The sequence below is a fragment of the Alligator mississippiensis genome, chromosome 1 (assembly GCF_030867095.1).
Source record: "Alligator mississippiensis isolate rAllMis1 chromosome 1, rAllMis1, whole genome shotgun sequence".
NCBI lineage: Eukaryota > Metazoa > Chordata > Crocodylia > Alligatoridae > Alligator > Alligator mississippiensis.
Window position 1 is genome coordinate 12853159 of NC_081824.1, and position 11568 is coordinate 12864726.

Below are 11568 nucleotides of genomic sequence, written 5' to 3' on the forward strand. Positions count from 1 at the left end.
TAATGATCATGTTAACCCTGCTCTGCGGATATAGCTTTAGACTGTGAAAGACTTATATTGCACTACTGGTACGTTCTGATGCAGAGGCTATCTGACACATGGGAGTGCACATGTACATGAGTGCGCACACATCTATTATTCTTATGTGATGACCCAAAATTGACTCGTGTCGCTTTTCATTTAACAACAGCGGGACTCATCTCTTTAGCTGCAGTCCCAGGCATTGAGCTGTGCAAGCCTAGAGCAAGAAGTAGTTAGTGGACGTAATAATTAAACAAGAAAGGATAAAAAAATCAAATCCTGTTCAAAACCACCATGTTGCAGCAGCACGCACGCTTTACCATCCGCTGAAATTCATGGGGCAAGATTGACAGCACGGGAGGACTGGTCCCAATGCCTTTGAGACAGCACATGCAGTTGTCTCTTCTCGGAGCAACATTAGTCTATTGGCAAGACAATTAACTTGTTTGTAACAGCATCAAGGGTTTTCAGCTCAGCAAACCACTAGCACTTGCCTGGTATTGCCACAGTTACCGCTGCCAGAGCAATTTTCAAAAGGGCTTCAAAACAACAGGATGAGCCTCAGTCAATTTAGCTGACATGTGATGGATGGTTTCTTTCATCTGTCTACGGGGGAGCTGCGGATGGAGTCAAAGTGACAATGAGCTGAGGTTTGTAGGGCATGTAACAAATGTAGGAAAGTGTGCAGGAGAGCTCGCCGTAAATCAGAGCCCAAAGGGATGCAGCGTCCTGTGCCGCGGCGCTGAACCTTCAGCAAGATGCTTCTTGAGCAAGTTTGTGGAATTTTGGTGGGCTCTGACCTGCAGTTTTCACTTCCAAAATAACTTGACTTTTCTAAAGTGGTAATTTCATTTTCATGATAATGCTAAACTCAAGCCACATGTTCTTTAATTTAAAGCAGGACTCAGGCTGCACAGCCTGCCAAAAAATGGTAGAGAAACATGCTTATTCTACTAGTTTGCTTGAGGCACTCAGCATTTTTGAATGCCTAGGCAGAAATATAGTTTTTAAATAAGCCAATCCCAGAGAGAGGGCGAGTGAGAGCGAGTGAGCGAGCGAGCTGGGGGGTGGGGGAGCACTACATTTTTGCATTAAAGTTTTGTTGGCCTTTGCTGCCTTGGCTAGTTAATTAAAGAAATGATGAACTGGCACCAAGGGAAACACCATTTGATGCCTTTGCTGGCTTTCTCATCTGACAGCTCAGGTGCTGTCCAGACCCTTTCTTTCTCTCCGACCTGAACTGGCATGTTGGATTTCACCATGGTGCAGGCAATCAGATTGCTTTCGATGTGCATGGATATCTGCCTTCCTGGAACTTCGCTTGTACTGCTTCTTCTGCTAATTAAATCCCAATGATAGATGTGTTTGCAATCCCGTCAGTGGCACTTTTAAGACTGTTTGAAACTCTTTTGGGAGGCTCAGGAAAATGGCCCCGTGTTTATTTCAGGAAAGGGAATGAGAAATACCGAAGAGGAGGAGAAAAATACAAAATTGAGGAGACCAGAAGGAAGAGGGCTTTTTCCCCTACTCTGAAAAATGTAGGGCTGGATTCTCAGTCAATGGAACAGTTTATAGCAGCTGAGCATCCAGCCCATTATGTCTGTTAAAATACCTTTTTGAAGTACCTATAATACTAGGTAATTTCCCTCCTGCATTTCTTTAGGAAAGGGCTGTTTTATCTTCACTTAGCAGATGACACAGCTGAGACAGAGAGAGAGTGATGTCAAAGGTCATCAGGATTTGTTGCAGGGATGATATCTTTTATTAGACCAACAAGAGTTTTGCAAAAAAAAAAAAAAAAATGTCATTGCAAGCTTTCAGGCCCAAACACCCTTCATCAGGCATCGGAGAAAGTATTATAAAAGTTCTCCTGGGTAGAAATGAAAGTTCATATTTCATAGGATTTCATAGAGGAGTCAATAGATGGAAAACTCTGTTTTTGTCAATGATGTGAAAGGTCAGCATTTTCAGACAGAATTGACACTGGCTTCAGGTGGCTTAGTGGGAGTTCAGGACCAGCACCAGGCCCCTTCTCTTTGGAGATCCCCAAAATGGACGGAGATGCCCGATGTTAAGCGGCAATGCTTGCAAGTAATTCAGCCACGTTTCGTCCCTGTGAAAGAAGGCACAGTTCCACCGACCACTTACCCAGTCCACTTAGACTGACAAAGAATTTGACCCATTGGCCTAACGGATCTGCCCAAGTTTACACAGATCCGTAATTAAGGGTTAGGAACAAGACCCAGTTTTCCTCACTCCTAGCGCCATGTCCCATCCACGAAACCACAGCTGCCCCAGCTGTCTGTCTCTCTATACCGCTGTTGCGGCCAAGCAGTAACCAAAGAGGAAGTCAGCTGCTGACACGGAGGTACAATCCAATGCCCGTTAAAGTCAGTGCCTTTTCAAAATATTTCCCTTCCTCTTATTGCCTATCGGACAATTGGCTCAATTTAAGCAGGCTCATTTTGGACTCTGATCTCTGTGAGATGCATTTGCCTGACACTTTCCCTCTGTGCAGCTGACATGCATGTGAGAAGCATTAACACTTTAATCAGTATTTCCTCCCCCACTTTCTGCAGCATTGTTTCCAAGTGGCCCCCACGGTTAATTCTTCAGCCTTCTGCTCGGCAGCGCAGTTCCAAGCCCCCTGCAAGGCTCCTCTTGCTGGTATTCTGCCATTTCCAGCTAGGAGTTGTTCATTGTGTGCCAGCTTAACAGTTCAGCAATGAATTTTCTGTTTCCGTAGTGTCTGCCCATGTCTGAGACTGTAAGAGGGATCAGTGTGAGGGATTCGGCTCTGCTCGGGAGCCTTGAATTCCATTTAATTCAGTTAAAAGGCCCTGACAGACTTCATGTGCCCAAGGTCATGAGTAAGAAAAGCCTGCTGTACTCAGGATATGTGTTTCTGAAAATCCCTGAAATTATGTCTCCATTTCCCCCAACAAGTTCTGAGCTTTTAAAGAAAAAGGGGGCTTTTTTTTTTTTTTTTAAAGAAGGATCTCTGTTTTAAGGGGATGATAGCTGCTTGCAAACCATTCTTTCTTGGCTTTGGAAAGGACAGCTCTGAGATCGGTTGTTTTAAAGTGAAATGGCTTCAGCAAGAAGTATTTAGAAACTGAACCACAATGCCTCAAGACAGACATGATTCAATGATTTCCCAAAACAGGGATTTTAAATAAATATTGCATTACATCTTTCTGTAATTATTTTTTTGTATAAACCATCAGTAACATACATGCAGCCGCTTCCTGGAAAGATATGCAGGTAATGAATTATCCATTAGAAATGACCAGTGAGTGATACCACAAAGCTCTCTCCTCCATCCTGATTTACTGGGTTATAACACACAGCAATGTCCACGCACATACAAAAATTGCAGCCTTCATTTTCTCACACCAAAATCAAATTAAGGTTGCCTTTGCTTTCAATGATATGAGCATATGCAATAATTTATCCCCAAGACCCCAGCCTCATTTAGTGCACAGTTGATGGGTCTTACTTCATTCAGTTATGTGGGGGTTTGTTTGTTTGGGGGGTTTTTTGGGGGTGGGGGGGGGGTTGCTATTCAGGGCAAACCCCAGGCAGAGGTGGTACCCGAGGCAAACCTTACAGGAAACTGCAGCCCTGGGCTGAGTTGCTGCTGCCACCAGCACCATGTTTTCTGCCCACCCTGGCTGTTGCTCTTAAAGCAGGAGAGGACTGTTTTGGAGCCCCTAGCATGGGTATACTGCCAGGGCATGGACTCAGGGGGGGTGTGGGGATTGCATCCCCTTGCTAACTTGGTGCCCAAAGCAGGTGCCCCCTTGCCCGCCCCTAGTTATGCTACTGGCACTAAAGGGGGCAAGGATCCTGTGGAAAGAACAAATGCAGTCATGTACTTAAAGACAATATTGTAATGCTTTGGAGAAGTGGCCCAATTAAGGCTGCACAGACAACCATGATCCTGGTACTATGCAAGTTTTGGGCATTTTTTCCTTTTTTGTTTGATTTTCTTTTTTTAAATTTAAAATTTTTTTTTAAAGAAATCAAACTGAAAACTGCCATCCATTCCATCGTGTGGCATAATATTGGCACCCACACAGGTCATCTGTAGGGTTAATATCTTATCTTTTGTTAACAGAGTAATGGTAGCAGTGCTCAAAACACATGGAAACTCTAAGGAATGCAAAAGGCATACCCCTGACACAAAGTCTATTGCAATATTTCCTACTTAAACCTGCAGGGTAACTAGAGTTGTTCAAAGAAAGATCACCAGAACTCCTTTTAACAAAGGCAACATATTTTTCCCTTGCTGGAAAAGGGCCAAACCATGTTTCACTAACACGTTCTAAACATAAAATTTAGCCCTCAGCAAATATGCAGCATGGACATTTTCAGCCCAGACATGGGATTTTGACAGTCATGAGACACTTGGTCAAAGAGGGAGGTGTTGGGCTACTTAAATAATCAGAAATGATCCCAGCCCAACCTATAATAGACTGATTATAGTTTACTTGGTTGGAGACATGTGAACACTAAATCTACCCCAATATTCCAAATACATGATGCACAATACTTCCCCCACCCCTCTCTTTCTGATGGTTTAGGATAGAATATAGGCTACAATGAAGAGTGCCACTGCCAACTTCATGAAAACCAATATCTTTTACAAACCCAACCCAAATCCTCCAGCTATTTCTCTGCATATTACACTGAGAGGGCAATCCTTGGACAATGTTGAGCATTTCTACTACTTGGGTAGCCACCTCTCCCAAAAAGTAAGGAGAGATGACAATATCCAACACCAGATAAAATCTGCCATTGCTGCTTTTGGGCCTCTCTGAAATTGTGGCTTTGACAGTTATGACATCAGGACCTGAACCAAACTTGTCATCTACTAGGCTGTTGTTATCCCTACACTATTGTATCGTGTGAAACTTGGACAACTTATTGCAAACATCTGAACGCCTTGGAATGTAACCATCAGCAATGTCTTTGGAAAATCCTCCATATCAACTGGAAGGACAATGAACAAGGAAGGACAGAGCTAGCATTCTCGCTCAACTAACACTACCAGCATTGAAGCCACGTTTATATGGCACCAGCTCTGCCGGACAGGACATGTCATAAGGATGCCTGACAACTGGCTCCCACGTATATCACTTATATCATGTCCATTACTCTTTCTGCATCTACATGTCCTATACTCCAAACTCATGGCTGGTTACCTTGAAGGCCAATCTAATGAAATTTGATATTAGCATCAATACCTGGGAGACTCAATCACTGAATTGTCCCAAAAGCATTGTGATATATGACAAGACAGTGATCATTTGGGGCAACATCACCAGCATCTACTTCTTCCTTCTGGAACTATTTGCCACAAACTCAGTCAAATGTGTGGATCTTGGATTAGCCTCCTCAGTCATCTATGGACTCACCATTGACTTCTATATTTACTGGAAGACTTTCACCTTCATATTGAGGGACTGCTGCTGATGACAATCTCTCTAGTCCAACAGAGGTGTTAAAATATCCCAAGCACAGCAGAATAGCATCAGCAGAGTGAATGAGAGCTTCCCCACTCTACAACCCGCTATAGCCTGGGCATTAGGGAACTCTTGGAAGGCAAGAGATGTGCATTCAATCCCATTGAGTAGAGGAGGGAATTGAACCCAGGTCTCCCTTTTCCTTGGGACACTGCTGGTTTTGAGATATTTCATAGTTTTCATAGATTTCATAGACATTAGGGCTGGAAGGGACCTCAGAAGATCATCGAGTCCAGCCCCCTGCCCAAAGGGCAGGAAGTCAGCTGGGGTCATAGGATCCCAGCAAGATAAGCATCCAGTTTCATCTTGAAGGTGTTCAATGAAGGCACTTGAACGACCTCCGGTGGCAGGCTGTTCCAGACCTTGGGGGCTCGGACAGTAAAGAAATTCTTCCTTATGTCCAGCCTGAAACAATCTTTTAGTAGCTTGTGACCATTCAACCTAGTCATCCCTTGGGGCGCTCTGGTGAACAAACGTTCCCCCAGATACTGGTGGTCACCCCTGATAAACTTGTAGGTGGCCATCAGATCACCCCTGAGCCTGCGCTTTTCCAGGCTAAAGAGCCCCAGGGCTCTCAGCCTGTCATCGTAGGGGCTGCTTCCCTGACCTCTGATCATGCGCGTGGCTCTTCTCTGGACTCTCTCAAGCTTCTCCACATCTTTTTTGAATAAAGCGGGGAGAGGGAGAAGTGGCCATATCCTCCTCCAGCAGATCCCAGTGCCTGATTGCTTAGGCACAGTCTGAGAATGCACCCCAGACTGAGTTTCATAGGCCAGACAGAAGAAAGCCTCAACTGTAATTCCCAGCAGGGCTTATGGGTGAAGTAGACATTGAACTGTTAAGTTCTGCAAAGACTTGGGCATTTCAAGACAAGCACAACAGTAGACCTAGAGGCCTTGTCTATACCAAATCCAACCACTGGTATAGCCAGTGCCTCCATGAAAATATGCTGCACCTACTCAGTTCTTTTCCAAAACAATGTAAATTGCTGCTGCTTAGTGCACAACCTGTGCCACATTCAGGCTTGGGCATGTTTCCTGGCTGTTGCAAGTGGCTGCATGTCATTTTCTTGGCCCTTGGTACACACTGAATGGGAGAGTGGGCAGAGCATGTTTTCATGCATCATTTCCCAGCACAGAAAGGAAAACAGATTACCAAGGAGAAAAAATCCATTTTTTGCCCAGCCCTATCTAGTGAGTGCCATTCTGTACTGCATAAGACAGCTGTGGCAGAGCACAGGTTGTGCCTGCCCCTTTAAGGGCTCTGAGTAGATCGTAAGCAGCCTGCAGGTGGGAGCAGGCCCAATCAGGTGGTCACATGTTAGGCAGGGGGCTGCCTGATTGGAGGAGAGAGTGGGAGCCTGGGTATAAGGCTGGGCCCCAAGAGCAGAGCTGGAAGTTGCTGCAGGAGGCTGAAGGAACAGTGTTGCCCAGCCGGCTGCTGCTCCCAGAACATCTGGGCGGTCAGGGTAAGAACTATGGGGATGGAGGAGGTCCTGGTCCTGGGGAATGACCTAACACTACCCCCTGCTGGGGCTGGATGGTGTGGTGGGGCTGCTTGTGGCAGGGCAGCTTCCAGGAAATGCCACACCTGTGCCTCCCCAGTGCAGGGTGAGGATGGGGCACCAGAAAGCCTCAGTTCCTGCTGCCTTGCAGGTTACCCAGTGGAGGGGAAAGGCTAGAGGAGCACACCCCGACAGAAAAGCACAGGGCCCAGGTCCAGTGAGTGGGGCCTGAGGCAAGGGCATAAGCCCAGAAGCCCAGCGAGGGATCTGGGTGTTGAGGCCCCAGGGGGCAAGGTAGAAGCCCAGTAAGGGAGCCAGATGTTGAGGCTCCAGTGAAGAGCAGGGTATTGAAGCCCCACTATGGGGGTGTGGGAAGAAGCCACAGTGTGGTGGCATGGGGGCCCAGGTATGTCTGAGGATGCCTGAAACCAAGTCTAAGCTGGGTGAGGCCCAGTGAAGCCCAGCTACGGGGCGGGAGGATATGGATGCCACCTGCGAGGCATGGGGCACGGTATAAGGAGAGGTTCAGAGGCATGTGTTCTGTCCTTGGCATCAAGGCAACTAAATCAAGGCAACGCTTACCTGTCCCCCAAAGGTAAGCGTGTGTTTTCTTCTAGGTTGGCGGATCTCCTCCGGCGGGCTTTAAACTAGGCTCGTCGGGGGGAGGGGAGTACGAGGGCAGGGGAAGCTGTGGACCACCAAACCATGTGGCACCCACAAGGACAGCCCAGCCTGAAGAAGGAGAACATTGGGAACCTGAAAGCCATGGGGAGGCCAGCACAACAGAACAGGTAAGGAACAAGAAGGTAAGAAACAATGGGCCCCATGGGACTGGGAGCAGGGGGGCAGCAAAGGCGCCAGTCGCAGGGCTCAAGTGCCTATATACTAATGCTAGGAGCATGGGGAACAAGCAGGATGAACTAGCGCTCTTGCTTGCACTAAACACCTATGACTTAGTGGGGCTAACAGAGACCTGGTGGGATTCATCCCATGACTGGGCGGTACATATTGAGGGCTATAGATTGTACAGAAAGGACAGGTCGGGGAAGAAAGGGGGGGGGGGTTGCACTTTATGTCAGTGAGCAATATACATCAACCCTCATCAAGACAGAATCCAAGGTTGAGGAAGTAGAAGGATTGTGGGTTAGGCTACATGGGGGGCAAGGAGAAAGGGATTTGGTGGTAGGGGTCTGTTACAGACCCCCACACCAAGGGGAAGAAATAGATGCGGGGCTCCTGAGGCAACTCTCGGAGACCATAAAAGCTAAAGAGGCGGTAGTCATGGGGGACCTAAACTACCCGGACATCTGCTGGGAGACGCAGACAGCAAGGTCCCATCGCTCACGCAGGTTTCTAACTTGTGTACAGGACCTCCACCTGACACAGGAGGTGCATGGTCCCACTAGGGGGAATGCCATACTGGATCTGGTATTGGCAACAGGAGATGACATGATAGGGGACCTCCAAATCGGTAGCTATCTGGGAGACAGTGATCACCTTATGATAGAATTCAACATAAGACGGCGAGTGGGTAAGGTAACTAGTAGGGTGAAAGTGCTAGACTTTAGGAAAGCTGATCTCATTGCACTCAGGCGATTAGTCAAGGAAGCACTGCAGAGTAGGAGTTTTGATGGGATGGGTGCCCAAGAAGGGTGGCTGTGCCTAAAGGAAACGATCCTTTGGGCACAAAGCAAGACGATCCCCGAGCGAGGCAAAAGAGGGAAAGGGGCCAGGAGGCTTCCATGGCTGACCAGAGAAATCCAGGGCAGCCTAAGGGCCAAAAGGGGAGCACATAAAAAGTGGAAACAGGGTGAGATCACTAAAGATGAATATACCTCCTCTGCTCGTGCTTGTAGGGAGGCAGTTAGGCGGGCCAAAGCTACCATGGAGCTGAGGATGGCAACCCAAGTAAAGGACAACAAGAAATTGTTTTTTAGATACATAGGGAGTAAAAGGAAGGCCCAGGGAGGAATAGGACCCCTGCTAAATGGGCAGAAGCAATTGGTGACAGACAGGGGGGACAAGGCTGAACTCCTCAACGAGTTCTTTGCCTCAGTGTTCCTAAGCGAGGGGCACGACAAGTCTCTCACTGGGGTTGTAGAGAGGCAGCAGCAAGGCGCCAGACTTCCATGCGTAGATCCTGAGGTGGTGCAGAGTCACTTGGAAGAACTGGATGCCTTTAAGTCGGCAGGCCCGGATGAGCTCCATCCGAGGGTGCTGAAGGCACTGGCCGACGTCATTGCAGAGCCACTGGCGGGAATATTCGAACGCTCGTGGCACACGGGCCAAGTCCCGGAGGACTGGAAAAGGGCTAACGTGGTCCCCATTTTCAAAAAGGGGAGGAAGGAGGACCCGGGCAACTATAGGCCGGTCAGTCTCACCTCCATCCTTGGTAAAGTCTTTGAAAAAATTATCAAGGCTCACATTTGTGAGAGCCCGGCAGGACAAATTATGCTGAGGGGAAACCAGCACGGGTTTGTGGCGGGCAGATCGTGCCTGACCAACCTAGTCTCTTTCTATGACCAGGTTACGAAACGCCTGGACACAGGAGGAGGGGTGGATGTCGTATACCTGGACTTCAGGAAGGCCTTCGATACGGTATCCCACCCCATACTGGTGAACAAATTAAGAGGCTGTGACGTGGATGACTACACAGTCCGGTGGGTGGCGAATTGGCTAGAGGGTCGCACCCAAAGAGTCGTGGTAGATGGGTCGGTCTCGACCTGGAAGGGTGTGGGCAGTGGGGTCCCGCAGGGTTCGGTCCTTGGACTGATACTCTTTAATGTCTTCATCAGCGACTTGGACGTGGGAGTGAAATGTACTCTGTCCAAGTTTGCAGATGACACAAAGCTATGGGGAGAAGTGGACACGCCGGAGGGCAAGGAACAGCTGCAGGCAGACCTGGATAGGCTGGACAAGTGGGCAGAAAACAACAGGATGCAGTTCAACAAGGAGAAATGCAAAGTGCTGCACCTAGGGAGGAAAAATGTCCAGCACACCTACAGCCTAGGGAATGACCTGCTGGGTGGCACAGAGGTGGAAAGGGATCTTGGAGTCCTAGTGGACTCCAAGTTGAACATGAGCCGGCAGTGTGACGAAGCCATCAGAAAAGCCAATGGCACTTTATCGTGCATCAGCAGATGCATGACAAATAGGTCCAGGGAGGTGATACTTCCCCTCTATCGGGCGTTGGTCAGACCGCAGTTGGAGTACTGCGTGCAATTCTGGGCGCCACACTTCAAGAAGGATGCGGATAACCTGGAGAGGGTACAGCGAAGGGCAACTCGTATGGTCAGGGGCCTGCAGACCAAGCCCTACGAGGAGAGACTAGAGAAACTGGACCTTTTCAGCCTCCGCAAGAGAAGGTTGAGAGGCGACCTTGTGGCTGCCTATAAGTTCATCACGGGGGCACAGAAGGGAATTGGTGAGGATTTATTCACCAAGGTGCTCCCGGGGGTTACAAGAAACAATGGCCACAAGCTAGCAGAGAGCAGATTTAGACTGGACGTTAGGAAGAACTTCTTCACAGTTCGAGTGGCCAAGGTCTGGAACGGGCTCCCAAGGGAGGTGGTGCTCTCCCCTACCCTGGGGGTCTTCAAGAGGAGGTTAGACGAGTATCTAGCTGGGGTCATTTAGACCCAGCACTCTTTCCTGCTTATGCAGGGGGTCAGACTTGATGATCTATTGAGGTCCCTTCCGACCCTAACATCTATGAATCTATGAATCTATGAAATGGGCAGCCTCACACCTGGAAACAATTTAAGTTACATGAAAGGTGAGGCATGCGGGTAGACTGCCCTAGACAAGGTCATGGGCCAACATTTCGACCAGCCCCGGGACAGCCCACTTGTTACAACAGCCCATTCAGTTTTGGCTACATAATTGTATACACCCATTTCACCAAGCACTACTATAAAACATCTCATCATCCCTTTGGAAAATGGTAGATACTGACTATTGAAACCAATCAGATACCCTTGATTTTAATAAAGAGGGAGAGACTAATATTAAAACTGGATAAACCACGAGTCTCTCCAACGAATTCTGAGCTGTAAGAAGCATGTGTTTTACAGGAGGAGCAATGGAGACCTGGCACGGTGACAGCACTCATAAATGGTGCTATATCCTTCTATCCTTATTTTCTAATCATCACCGTCTCATTTCAAACACAAGAACCAGTGCCCTGAAAAGATCTGAATCCCAAAGAAGGAAACTTTGATTTCAGTGAACACGGTGCTTCCTGATCAGACTCCATGACCTCGTAATCCCTTCTAGCTTAATATCCCAGAGCTCGTGTTGCTGCACTCTCTTAATTGTGAAGAGCTTTAAGAGACACCTCAGGCCTCTCACAGGAGAGGCACAGTCATGCTATGCTAAACACAGTTGCACGTTAACTGGTGCTATCTGTGTACTATGGAAATTATTGAGACATCCAAGAATCTGCTTCAAGGGGTCTGAATTGGATCAATCATATGGCATTTTCAAAACCCAATGGAGCAAGAAAGGAGGCTGCTA